This window comes from Pithys albifrons, chromosome 4 (assembly GCF_047495875.1).
Source record: "Pithys albifrons albifrons isolate INPA30051 chromosome 4, PitAlb_v1, whole genome shotgun sequence".
NCBI lineage: Eukaryota > Metazoa > Chordata > Aves > Passeriformes > Thamnophilidae > Pithys > Pithys albifrons.
In genome coordinates this window covers 71,532,612-71,547,020 of record NC_092461.1, presented here as the reverse complement: position 1 = coordinate 71,547,020, position 14,409 = coordinate 71,532,612, and the positions used below count along the sequence as shown (strand labels likewise).

The 14,409-nt window shown below is 43.3% G+C and overlaps 1 non-coding gene across 1 annotated transcript; it reads right to left on the bottom strand.

Annotated features, from left to right (window-relative positions):
• Positions 1-7,287: 7,287 nt before the first annotated feature.
• Positions 7,288-7,394, bottom strand: LOC139671729 (U6 spliceosomal RNA). The gene has a single exon (XR_011697775.1). It is a non-coding gene; the product is annotated as a U6 spliceosomal RNA (small nuclear RNA).
• Positions 7,395-14,409: the final 7,015 nt, after the last annotated feature.

Sequence of the window (14,409 nt, the reverse complement as noted above, 5' to 3'; positions counted from 1 at the left end):
GGTATATTCCAGTCATAATAGTTTATTTAGAGTGAATCTGATGGTTTACCAAAAAAGAAAGTGCTTTTTTACTATGGTATTTCCTGGTGTTTTACGTATAATTTGGGATGGGAAGCAGGGACATAAGAATTCATGTTCTTTTTGGCTCCTTTCCCCAGCCTTCTTCCTCTGCCTCTCTTTCCCACCTTTACAACAGGAGCACTTGCACTTTTGTCTTCTCTCTTTGCTGTACAGGAGCCATACATGAAAAAAGGTGTAATGTCAGTTCAAGCACATTTCTCACTGCAATGCACCTACATCATATTTCACACCCTGGGGCTATGCCATCTCACTGCTGACCTGCAGAACCGAGTGGTTAGGCTGATCACCAGGAAGGACCTGATGCTGTTGCCACTGGAGGAAAGGCTCAGGCTTCAGCTGGTGCCACAGAGCCCTGATGCTGATGAGCAACCCCCAGATTCAAGGCCATGCATGCATTCTTAGGCTTTGTCACTTCTTTCTGAGCCCATGTTCTTCTTCAGAAAAAAAATAATCAGAGCTTTTGCACTTGATCCTTTCTGGAGAAGAGATGATTAAAAGCTGTAATATCTAAACATATGGGATTGTAGCCCAGATCTGTGTATCTGTAGCTGCTTGGTGATTGCAAAATTCATTAATTTAAATGCTTGTGAGACAAAATATGAAATCCCATGTTTATGGAAGATATACATAAGATCAGATGCAAAAGATGGATGTCAAGAATGCTTTTGTCATGCTCTGTCTATGCCTCTCAAAGAAAAATGTCATAACCATTAATAGCAGTTATGCTGGCAAAACCTCTCAGTGAAGACTGTCTTTAACCTCTGAGTATCTGCCCGTTAAAAAAGGAAGTGTTTTAGATTTCCTTCTATTAATTTATAATTGATGTTTAATTTTTTCTGTTAAATACCAGAGGGATTCCCACAGATCTGGATATTAAAATCAAACATGTATGAAGGAATCCACCACTATTAATGTTATAATGAATACCATGGAAAACTAGTAATAATTTACTGGTTATAAAAACTTGCCAAAATTCCTGAAGGTGAATTTCTGGCATTTGAATCATGCAGCTCTGAGTTTCCTATAAATCAAAGATTTGTTGAATGTTCTCCTGTCTTCTCTTTTGAAACTTGTCTTTATTATCAATGATGTTGTTTTTCTGGCACCACATAGAATGAACAGCACTTTAAAACTGAAGTGTCCAGTCAACGCATATAACTGACAGCCCAGAAATGTATGAAGGTACTTGAGACAGGCTTGTTAAATGGTCAGTTAAAATATGTCATAGGCAGGGGGAGAAATGCTCTGCAAATCCTCCATCCAAGAGATATGGAGGTGGATGTTTATTTAGATCTTGTCACAGTTAGTAATCTTATGTTCATTAGTACACTGTCATTATCACTATTGAGCTATTCTTCATCTACCTGAGAAATGCAAAGTTTTTCTTGAATTACTTTATATGTGCTAGCAGAACAAGGGATCTAATCTACAAACCCCTAGATATTTCCTCTTAAGGCAGTGAGAATCTTTTCTTTGATAACCAAATCTGCATAACCTTGCCATGAATTTGCATGTTTGGATCAAAGCCCATTGCTGATTTCCTTTTGCTTGATTTACTGAGCACACAAAATATCACCTTTCTAAGACACAAGTAATGTAATTTCTTTTTGCTTACAGTATCTATGGCTAAATGACTCAGTAGAAACTGTAGCTGGGATGTACTTTGCACAGCATGAGAGCTCAAGACAGCCAGGATCACTCTAACTTGTTACACAACTTTGAACAGGTCACTTAAATGCTTGTTGTATCATTTACTCTGCCTTTAAATTTGGAACAGTGATATGGATCCCCCGTAGTTACTGTGAAGAGTACATGTGTGAAAGATAGTGTAGGAATATAAACTATTTAGAAGAGTATTTTGTGCAGTCCAGTTGTAAAAATCCATGGGGATTGGGTTTTTCCCCCCTTGGTAATTTCCAAGCAAAAGTTCACCCAATTTACATGGAACTTCTCATAACTGTGTTGTTAACTGGGTGGGGGATGCCATGCTGCATTTTTCCCATACATTATTATCTAGTTTCATTGCTAGATCAGTTTTTGGTTGTTGTTGTTGTGTTGGTGTTTTGGTTTTTGGTTTTTTTTTTTTTTTTTTTTTTTTAATGTAATGTATATGTGTTTGTGAAAACACACAAACCAGAATTCCTCCCAGGATTTCTGAAAGAAGTGGTTCCCTTATATTCTGGACTCCAGTGACAAATTCATCTCATCACAAATGATAATGGTGTAATACATATAGGAAAGTGAAAACAGATGAAATATGTAGGAAGCCTGTCATTAGTATATCATTTTCATGATCCTTAAACAGAATAGGTCTCTAAGGAATGACAGTAACAAGTAGTCATATCACCTCATGCTTCAGCACAAGATACTTTTGTTTTATTTCTTGCCTGCTTATAGTTTATGGTAAATGTTCTGCTATGTCTCCATATAATTTGAACTAAAGGCCACATAGAGCAAAGATGTTATTTTATATGAGATAGTGTTTACGAATATTCACAGTTTTTGAACACAAATCTCTGTGGCAAAGGGCTTCACAACAAAATCCAAGGTTTTGGCATTATTTTTGGCTTTTGTTATGTATCTGTACCTTTTTCATTTCATTCTACTTTATGGTGGAGTTTTCCTAACAGTTCTTTCCCTCTTAAACTCAATTATGTCTCAAAGCACAGGCAGACTGAACTTTAGATCTAGGTTTGAAGTACAGTCATGCAAAATTCCCCTCGTTCAATTAGGAAAAATGCTTTCAAATTAGAAGCATTAAACCATCTGTACATTACATATCCCTATGAATGAACATAAACAGTTGTGAGGAGTGTTTTTGTGGCATGCAGCTTTAATGTATGATTTTACAGGTATACCGCAATGTCCATTATGCAACACCACATTGGTTGTGTTTTTCCTGTTATGGGAGACTAACATACTTTAGAGTTGACTGCCCAGTGTTTTTAAATTGCCTGGTTTATCACACTGGAGAACCTTTCAACATTTTCTTATTTCACAATTGGTTCTTGCTTACATTTTTTAAATGGGATGTTGTCCCTTAATCACATTTATTTGCTGACCATGAACAGAAAGCAGGGAAGACAGATGAGGAAATTCTTAGTATCTACTTTTATATGAAAATGATGACTTTAAGGATTTGGAGATGAACATTTCTCAAGGTACTAGTAATACGATACGGTCTATCATATCTCAAGTCTGAGATAGCTTTGAGCCAAAAAGCTAACTGCTAATGGAAATGCAACTAGCTGTTCTCTGTGAGTAGTGCCTGGAAAATCACTGATGAGGAAGTGCTGCAAAATGTTACTGTTGTCTCTGCTGCCCCTTTTCACATAGCTTCAGCTAACAGAGCTGTCAGTGTACCTCTAGTGATCATGAAATCACTTAATGAAATGAAGTGTAACCAGCTCTCTACTAAACTAGTGCTTAATTAAGTGTGACCATCAAGTGATGGGAACCATAGTAGTATACAAGGGAATGCTTGTTCATTCCTGAAAGGCCTATTAAAGTAAGAGGAAATACGTGATCAGCACAGTTGTCTGAATGCCTAACAAGGTACGGTGTGGGAATGACAGCATCAGAGTTAAAACATATGAGAGGAGTTACTGCTGCTTACTTGAGGTACAAACTAGAATAATTTACACTATGTGATTGTAATCAGTGCCTAACACACTTCTGAGGGGCCAAAGCAATGAAATAGTTGACTAACTTGCAGTATCTCATGAAACTGAGGAATTTTGCTTGACTGAGATAGATTCTGTGTAAAGGCTCAATATTCTGCCACTGAGGCTACTCTTTACTCCCTGCCAGCAGAGAAACTGTGAGGAATTACCAGCTTCTGCATATTTTGTTTTGAGGAGGTTACAGAAAAGAATTTATGTTTTTGTGCTGTTTATATTTGAAAACTGCTCTGCAGATGTGAAGTCCCACTGCTTCTGCTGTAGTGTTGCTATAATCAACCCTGTTAATCTATGGTGGAGCTGAGATGTGGATATGAAGCAACTTCCTGAGGACTGGAAAATGAGTCTGTGGCAGATGTAAAAGAACGTCAGACTCTTGACTTCTTTTATTTTCAACATTAATTTCTTACTTTTAAAGTAAACCCCAAAGCTAGCGCCAAGGGAAGGCATGGCAAGCTGTGTGATTCGCATGTCCTCTCACATTACGTCAGCTTTGCTGCGCAGGAGAGAAGTGTTTCTAGGGTGATAGGGCTATCCTTGGGGCACAGAGCAAAGCCACACATGCAACAGGGAGGACTGTGAAAACTGCACCTGTGGAGGAGGCACTGTAGTCCTGTATAAGTGGTTTCTTTCACTGAGATTGCAGCCTGGAAGCCTCCCTGAGATACACTGGGTACAACTGGTCAGCACAGCAAAGAATGGGACCACTGCTCTCTGGTGACTCAGTGTACTACAGGACAGCTTGACTCTTTGAGCTGGGGCAAGCTGAGTCATTTATTAAATGTGAGCACAACAATTTATAATACTTGGTAGAGGGATATAGACACTAGAGGGCAGGGAGAACAAATAGAATCTTCTATCATACAACTAGTCACTTTTCAAACTATTCAAACACTTCACAAATCAATTTTCGACATTCTTGTGATCATGAGTTCACTGACGAAAATAGTCCATATAGAAAGTAAAACAAACAGTTCCTTGGCTTCAGGATTGCTTCTGGTCCCAGTAAGACATGGCACTGCCTCAGACTGGCAGAGTCAGCAATTTTTACTCACTCTTTCTCAGATTCCAGGGTTTCTTGCTGAGTTCTGTGATCATCTCTGTGGCTTCTTGCTGAACACTTCCTCCTACACTGCTCAGTCACTGCACTGTACATACAGAAGGTATGGCTGTGAAAGTAGGAGATGTAAAAAAATAAATAAACAAGACTTGATATCTCTGGTGTATGTGTATATGTATAGATGTGAACATGTGTATGTGTGTATAAGCAGGTAAGGAATGTCATCCTTTTGTAACTATCATTTGTAATTTAGAACACAGGCTAAGCACTGGATGAGGACACAGATTTCCTTTTAGAAAGATAAAATGGATGAGTAATAAAATTATGTGAATCTTGAGCTTCCTTACCCTACAACCATACAGACTACTACCTGTAGAAACATTTTTAATCCTTAGGGGGCAAGCAATAGGATAGGGATTAGTGTTGATGATGCATGTTAGGTGTTGAGAGCAAGGCACAGAGGTAAAACAGACAGAATCAAATGACCAAGATAGCAGTGACTTGCAGAAAATACAAATAAGAAATATCATTTATCTGATATGCCAACAAGAATATAAAATATAAACATTGTTCACAAAAATGACATGATATTCTTTAATCAGCCTGGGTAGGTTGTATGTGTGACAGAGATCTTTCTTGCACTTTGTCTCTAAGGTGAAGAACATCTGAAAACATCAGGTCTTTGAACTTAGAAAGGTGAGTGTCACAGAATCACAGAAGAATTTACATTAGATAGGTCATCTGGGGGTCATCTAGTCCAGCTCCCTGCGCAGAGGAGGTCTAGCTAGATTAGATAGCTCAGGGCCATGCCCAGTCAAGCCCTTTACACCTTCAAAGATGGAAAGCCCAAAAACCCTACTCCAGTATTTGACCCCCTTTATGGTAAAACATTTTCCTTATACCTAATTAGCAAGTTTGCAGATGACACCAAGTTGGGAGGGAGTGTCGACCTACTGGAAGGAAGGAGGGCTCTAGAGAGGGACCTTGATAGGCTGGAGAGATGGGCTGAGTCCAATATGATGAGGTTTAACAAGGCCAAGTGCCGGGTCCTGCACTTTGGCCACAACAACCCCATGCAGCACTACAGGCTGGGAAGAGAGTTGCTGGAGAGCAGCCAGGCAGAAAGGAACCTGGGGGTTTGGATTGACAGGAGGCTGAACATGAGCCAACAGTGTGCCCAGGTGGCCAAGAAGGCCAGCGGGATCCTGGCCTGTATCAAGAATAGTGTGGCCAGCAGGATGAGGGAAGTGATCCTTCCCCTCTACTCTGCGTTGGTGAGGCCACACCTTGGGTATTGTGTTCATTTCTGGGCCCCTTGGTTCAGGAAAGATATTGAGTTGCTGGAGCAGGTCCAGAGAAGAGCAATGAGGCTGGTGAAAGGACTTGAGTACAAGTCCTATGAGGAAAGGCTGAGGGACCTGGGGTTGTTTAGCCTGGAGAAGAGGAGGCTCAGGGGAGACCTTATCACTCTCTTCAACTACCTGAAAGGATGTTCTAGCCAGGTGGGGATTGGTCTCTTCTCTCAGGCAACCAACAGTAGGACAAGAGAGCACGGGCTTAAGCTCTGCCAGGGGAGGTGTGGGGGTGAGTGTAAGTGCATCCCTTAAGAAAAGCTGTTTGGAGGTTCTACCTTAAAGAGAACAGAGCTACCTGGAGTATGTATGGTGACTTGTAACCAATGAGAGGCTGTGGTGTATGCAAGGTGAATTGGTTAACCAATTATGTGGTAGCATGTTAAATGTGAGAAGGCATAAAAGGTGTGGATATTTCTGCGTGAGAGTGAGTCAGATCTAGATCTACTAGGATGTGAGGTGATGTAATAGGAACTAATAGGAACTAACTTCTTCTACTATGAGCTATAAGAACTGTCCGTTAACCTATCTTGAATAAACTCCCTAAGTTGTGAGCCTTCTGATCAAGCCTTCTGATGACTGCTGTGCCTGAGCTCTTCTGACCCTCAGTACACAGCCCAGCTCGGTATAAGGGGCTCCCCCACAGGGAGGTTTAGGTTGGATATCAGGAAGAAGTTCTTTACAGAGAGAGTGGTCAGGCATTGGAATGGCCTGCCCAGGGAGGTGGTGGATTCTCTGACCTTGGAGGTTTTTAAGGTGAGACTGGGTGTGGCACTTAGTGCCATGATCTAGTAATCAAAGTGGCATTGGATTAAGGGTTGGACTTGATGATCTCGAAAGTCTTTTCCAACCCAACTGATTCTATGATTCTAATTAGAATTTCCTATGCTTCATCTTATGTCCATTGCCTATCATTGGACACATACAAGAATAATCCCACTCTGTCTTACCTGTAGCCTAAGGATAGGTAGTTTCAGCAGCCCGGTCTCTTTTGAGCCTCCTCCAGTCTGAATGGACTTATCTCTCAAAGGATCTCCTCATATGCCTGGGCCCCAGCCCCCTGACCAGTCTGGTGGCCTGCTGCTGAACTTGCTCTAGTATGTCAGTATTTTTGGTGTACTGTGGAGCCTTCTCACCATCCCCAAACCAACTTGTCCAGGTGTCATGCTAATCTTCTCTGTATCATTCAAATTTTAACATATATGCTGCCAACAAGAACATGATTTCATTAGAGGATAAGCCAGAACACTTAATTTTTTAAAAGGAAGAAACTTGGAGACAATGGATATTTAAGGCTTTTATCCCATTTCTGCCTTCCCCCCTATTTAGCAACATGTCCTTAGGTTCTGGTCTTTTTCTCAGCCCAGTTTTCAGTGGCTTCCTGCACTGTAAGGAAATCTTCACAATCCCTCTCAGCATCCTGAGGGAAGTATTTACATCAGCTTGGGGCTTTGGTTGTGTATGTCTCCTCTGCCTTTCTCAGAGCTCTCCTTTCTGCTTGTGCTGCAGGCTCCTACTCCTTGTGCATTTCACCACTCTGTCAGATTTGTTCTGCACTTCAGAAACTTTTTCCCTGAAAAACTGCTCAATTGCTGTTTGTCCTAGTTCAGCAGGAGGGACCAGCTAACCCTGTGTGGGGGTGATCAAAGCTGTGTATTCTACCCCCTCTATTCATTCCCCAAGGACAATGGACCATTAGCAGCAGCTGCCCAGGGAGCCATTATCACCTTCACACCCAGCCTGAGGGGGGCGGAGCTGCTAATGGGCCATCAACAGTTCAATACCCCCTGGCTCCCAGAGTTAATCACCCATTGTGTGAGTCCCTGCCCAGGGGGAGGGACTGGGTGCTCCCTGAGGGTACATAAGTGGTGGGTAAGAAGACCTCGGGAACTTCTCGTCGGATCCAGAGCAGCAGCAGGACCTTGACAGGAGGAGATCACCGCTCTCGCCCAGACCACAGCCCTCGCCTGCACCAACAGGTTTTTCATTTCCTTTTGCTCTGGACTTGGGGGAACCACAGAGGTCTCATCACAAGGGCAAACAAACCCCCTTGGGTTTGTGCCCCAGGACACTGGGTTATACTGCTGGGGTTTTGTGAGTTGAAAGCAATTTCCCTTTTGTGTCAGTGTTGTTATTGTAATATTATTATTAAATTTTAGCTCTGACTTATAGTCTCTCTCGCGGTGAGTTCATTTCCCCTGCTGGTTCGCCTTTAAACCAGCACACTGTTGGAAAAGCACAATTTCCTCCTCCTTCCAGAAGATGCCCCCTGAGTGAGTGCAGCCACATTGTTGTCTCCTGTCTCCTGAAAGAAACATAGTCTTTTAGCACAGAGTAACCAAACGAAGAAATTAAAAATTATAGACTCAATATGTTAACAGGAACATCCATAACATTGTTATGAAAAGTTACTCATTTGGGTCTGGCTGTGAGTTTGGAAATTACTCAGGGTGGTTTTGTAACAGTTAAAAACTATAAGGTGCTGTGTGTGAGGCTTTGGGGTTTGGACATATTTTTCCACAACTCTTTATATTTGTCAGTGCGAACATACAGCTCTTTTGACAGTAGGACTTGGGTGGGCTGATGGTTGCTGAATGCTGTAATAGGAGGTTGGCGGGACACAGAATGATAAACTTACTTGTCAACAGCCTCTCTGGCTTTCTTAGGACAAACTGAGCTTTGTACCTCTGCATCTTGTTTCTCATGTAGTCCCTGGTAATTTCTCTGGTATGGATTAATTGATTTTGTATTTGTTTGCTGCTGTTTTTATGTCTGCCCAACATGGAACCCTTCTCAGGCACAGAAGCTCATTTTTGTATCAATTATTCCTTGCTCTGTTATGTTGCTTCCCTTGGCCAGAAAGAATTCTTAAATTGTTTGCATATTGGTAGCAAAAGAGATGGAAGACCAAAGAAAATAAAGAAGAGACCCACAATAAATGTTGAAAATGGGGTCCATCCAGTGTGTGGGATGGAAAATAAGGTTGCAAGCATCACTAAGGAGATCTTCAGTGGGGTGACCATAGCACGGCAAGCTGGAGGAAGAGTTTAGAGAGTACCTCAAGAGAAAACAGACCTATGGCTCCATCTGAATAGAGTAAGGCCCTGTCTCTGAAAAGCAAGATACCAGCATAGATGGAGGCCAGGTCAAAGGGCTCTGCAGGGCTGTTTTGGCCTCTCTGTCTTCATTTCCTTCCTATAAGTCCACATGATTGTGCAGGGTTGGTGCTCACATACCATCTCATGGAGTTGGGATATTGCTAAGATAAGTGCATGGACAAGGTTGCTAAAAATATTCTTGGGTACTGCAGGCCAGATGTCTTAATGTCCCATCAATTCATAGTTGATTTGTGGCTCTGTCTTTGCTGTTGTGAGCATTTTTGGGTTTATTTCCTATTAGTTTTATATTAGTTACAATGCAGTTGTATTAACCATATTTTTTCACAATGAAATCCCTCTCCTCCTCTTCACCTCCCCTCCCCTCCTCTCCTCCCTTCCCTGCATTATTTCTTCACACTTACTACTGATTGGTTGAGAATTCTTTTTTTGAAGAATCAAATCAGGATCACATCAGGAAATTTTGCTTGCTTTACTTTCAGAGACGGGATATTGGCATAGAAAATTAATCACTTTCTATCTCTCCTTGTTTTACCTTGTTACAAAGTAACTTTTCCATACTTGCGCACAGCTTTGAGTACTGTTTTACCTTTTAAAATAGAGGGCTCTGAATTTCCATTGCCTGGCATTGCAGGTGTGGTCAGAGTGGTTGCCTCCCTTGCCCATTTGCTTGTTAATTACTACACAGATCCTGCCAAAGTGGGCTCAAAATACACCTCATTAGGGCTACCCAAGGCAGGCTCACAGCCTCCTGGTGTTGAGAGGTACCTGTGTGAATTTCAGCTATTTTATTAGACTTCTGTACACTTGAATGAAGTTGAGTAGAGCTGTGTAAGAGGTCTCTGAAGAAATAAACATAGCAGATCAGGGGCAAAGTGCAGTTTTTCCTGGTGATTTATATATTTTAAGACTAGAGCTGGCATTTTGCAAAATGCTGTTTGAAGTTGTTAATTAGGTTTGCTTGAACAGACTAAAACAGACACAACTAATTGGTTAAGATTATAGCTATAAGATTGTGTCCTTTATCACTGTGAAATGTCTCAGTGTATGTCCTTGTTTAGGTCAGTTTTTCCATTTTTTTTTTGAGGAGGCAGATAAAGCATGCACTGTATCACTGAGATAGTGAGGAATACTTTTGGGAGTATCATCCCTATCACAAATCTGCCATTGTTAATGGGAAGTTTCTTTACTGAATACCTCTGTGTTCATTCTACTTGCATTTTTGATAGGAGGAGCACTATCAGGTGACTTTTCAACCATTTTTATAAATAAAGCCTAATAGGAAGCCTTTTCACAGCATCAGAGAATCTAATAAACTCTTACAGTCCATGCAGTCCCTGGCAAACCTGATTCATTTTATGAATAATTTTACTTGGATCTTAGTGAGAAAAATGTTCTTAGCAGTATGAGCAACAAATTTCCAGACAAAAACATGGAGGAGGGAGGGTATGTATAGACACAGTCTGGGGGGGCCTGTGACTTCATTACACTTCACATGATAAGAGGGTTCACTTCAGGAGCTGGTGACAGGACGGAGACTTGAAAGGCCAGGCTACAGGAAATGGGAATGGTGAGTCAGGACATGGCAGCCTTCCCTCCGAGTCATCCTTGAACCACTGCCCTGGTGTGCTCAGAGTGGGAATTGGATTAGTAGAGATGCTGTTCCTTCAGAAGAGATTTCAAACTTGGGTCATGACCACTTGATGTTGTTAAGCGTTACGTGCCATTCCTCGTTGAGAGCATGGATTTCAGATCCTCCATCTGCTCTGATCCCTAGTGTGGGTGGCTGGCTCCCTGTGCCCTGTAGCTGCCCCCTTCTGCAGTTGTGGATGCTCCATGCCTCCCTCCTGGCCCAGCTCTCAGTCCTGATGGACGAGTTCTGTTATGCACCTGCCTTGCTTCTTGTTGAAGCCACTGCATGGCTGGTGACCCAGAGACGTCTTGCATGCCTACTAAATAGCTGTAATTTCCCAACACATGCACGTTATTCTCCCTAACACTTGATCTACTTAGCAGGAGCAGAACAGCTGTCTGTTAGGGGATCCATGGCACTATTTCGTGGTTGCAAGGGTGCTCACTTTGAGGGTATGTGGGGTGACTTATGTCATCAATGTATATAAGTGTTTCAAGAAGATGGAGTCAGGCTCTCCTCGGTGGTGCCAAGCAATAGGACAAGAGGCAACAGGCAGAAACTGATGCCCAGAAGTTCCACCTGAATGTGAGGAAGAACTTCTTTACTGGATGCAATCCTGTGCAATGCGCTCTTCCATGATGCCGCTTAAGCAGAGAAGTTGGTCCCGATGACCCACTGTGGTCCCTTCCAGCCTGACCGATTCTGTGGTTCTGGGACTGAGCGGCCAGGCAGCAGCAAAACAGAGGCCGCCGGTCCGATCACAGCTTGGAAAAGGCATCTGAGATGGAACGCGCCCCGTGCTCCACTTCTTAATTCGCCGCTGTTAATTGAAAGGAGGAGGTTACGCTTCGTGGCTAGTTACGACCCAGAGGAGCCCGATCACAGCCGGAGCTGGCGGGAGATCCCCGAGCGAAACCCGCCGACTGGGCTGAAAGGCGCCACCTGCTCCCGCCCCCGTTCCCGGCAGACGCCCGCCCGCCGCCTCCCGGCGCCTCGGCCCCGGCCCCGCCGGCGGGGGCGGCCGCGGCAGCGCCGGCAGTGCCCCGCAGTGCCGGCAGGTGCCGCCCTGCCCAACACCTTGGCGGGGTCGCCCCTCGGCAGCCCGCGCAGGTCCCGCCTCTCCGCCGGAGCCTCCGCGGCCGCAGCGGTGCCGCGCTTCCGAGACGCAGCGGGGTTGCGCTGCCTCCCAGCGCTTTCCACAGGAGGCAGCGTGTCCAGCCCCACTGACAGAATCACGGAATTGTTAGGGTTGGAAGGCACCTCTGGATGTCATCCCATCCAGCCCCCCTACCAAGGCAGGGTCACCCGGAGCAGGTTACACAGGATCATGTCTGGATGAGTTTGGAATGTCTCTGGAGAGGGAGACTCCAAGACCTCCCTGGGCAGCCTGTTCCACTGCTCCTCCACCGTCAATGTAAGGAAGTTCTCCCTGATGCTGAGGTGAAACTTCTTGTGTTTTGGTTTATAGCCATTGCTCCTTGTCCTGTTGCTGAACACCACTGAAAAGAGTCTGGCACCATCCTCTTGGCACTTACCTTTGAGTTATTTATATGCATCAATGAGGTACCCTCTCAGTCTTCTCTACTCTAAACAGGCCCAGCTCCTACAGTCTCTACTCAGAGATGTTCCAGACCCCTCATCATCTTTTTGATGATGGGGGAGTGGGTTTGGGTGAAACGGTTCTCTGGGCCATGGGCAGGGGCAAAGGTGGCCTCTGGTGAGGCTGGGTGAGGCCACTAAATTCAAGCCCTTTTACCCTGGCACTGGCTGGGATTCATCAGGCTTCTTCAGGGAATGCAGAGCCACCAGCATAGGGGTCATCTCATGGTGACAAGGATAGGTGCCAGTGACTGAAACAAAGTGCTCTGTTCATCACAAGCATCCTCAAATGATAGTTCTTAAACCAAAACCAAGCAGCTCTCAAAGTAATTTGGATGTTGAATTTCAGAAGCAACTGACTGTGTTGCCCTTTCAAACCTTGTGTGTTTCTGTTTTCCTTCACTGAACATTCTATTTAAAAGAATGATGCATTGACTGCATGCATGGTTTTGGGGAGAAAACTGACTGAGGAACACAGCCTCATGTTGTGTAACAGCCAGCTGACTCTGCATTCATTGGAGAAAAAGTCAAGAGCAGTTAGTCCACACTTCAAGGAGGCCAAGGCCATTGAGATTTTGGGATTATTCATATTTCAAAGCCAGTTTGCAATACAGAATTGTTTAGGGCCTAAACAACTGTCAGTGTAGTTGTTGCTTTGTTTTTGTTTTTTTTTTTTTTTAATGAGAGAGGCTTGTATTACTTAAAAATTGCTTATGATTGCTAATTTAGCGTCTGCGTGGAATGCTGTATTGTCTGGCCTGTATTTGCAATCAGAACAGATAGCAGAGCATAAGCACTTCCTGCACAGCTTCTTGGCTCCGACCTGGACTGACCCCATGAACGGCAAGTCGGGGTGAGCAGTGTCAGACTTGGATGCTTTCTTCCATTATCGCTGGTGTGTTAACCTAGCAACACTGCTTGGCTGCTCTGCGGATCTTGCCACGTAGTTCCAGCTACACTGTAAACGTCTGTCTGCCAACTGACTGAAAACACTGTTTCATTTTGTGTAGGTTATCAAACAGATGTCAGATGGGAATAACTTGGGTTATCCCATGTCTTAAACAATGTTCTAGATACAGGAGGTTCTGAATACCTTTATCCTTGCTTGACTCTCCTTTTTTTTGACTGGATCCTTTTCAGCTATATGTTTTCAGTCTCTTAGTAGGCCTTTAAATACCCTCCAAGAGTGTGCTGGATGTTATCCTCCTACAAAGCTCAAACAGATTAGACAGAAGAATTGAGTTCATTGGGTCACTTATGGATCCATTCAGTTCTTCTATGCATGTCCTATCCATTAGTGTCTCATCCCTAAGAGGCTTTTTGATAATAGTTTTGACAGGATTCATTATGTTGTACAAAGTTATGTCTGAGAACCATAAAACTATGAAAAGAGGATCTCCAAGACAGGAGTACAAGCAACTGTAATGGCAGATGAGTTGAGATCTCTGAGAATTATTTTGTGTCAGCATGTTGCCAGTGTGTTGCTTTCAAGGTGACAGTAAGCTATGAGTGAGAATAACTGCAACAAAATATACCATAGACTTGGAAATGTTTGTTTGGATATACGGTGCTTTTCTCATATATTAATATGCATTTAGCACTCACCAGACTTTGTGAAGTTAAATGGGAATTTCAAAACACTTGATCCTGCAGATCAGGTTGTCCACATATATGAAGGAGCCTTGGAGTGTTCATTCTGAAGTTGGAGAAGCAGACTCATTGAAGAGATACTCATACAGATGGTTAGGCTTCAGGGCTTGAAATTTGGGATTTAATTGGCTGAATATCCCAGAAATCATCTTTAAATTCTCTGTGACTCATCCAGGCTGTCTGAACTTCTCAGACTGAAGAGAGGAAGCAAAGAGCAGGTTCAGGTATGACAGAGCTT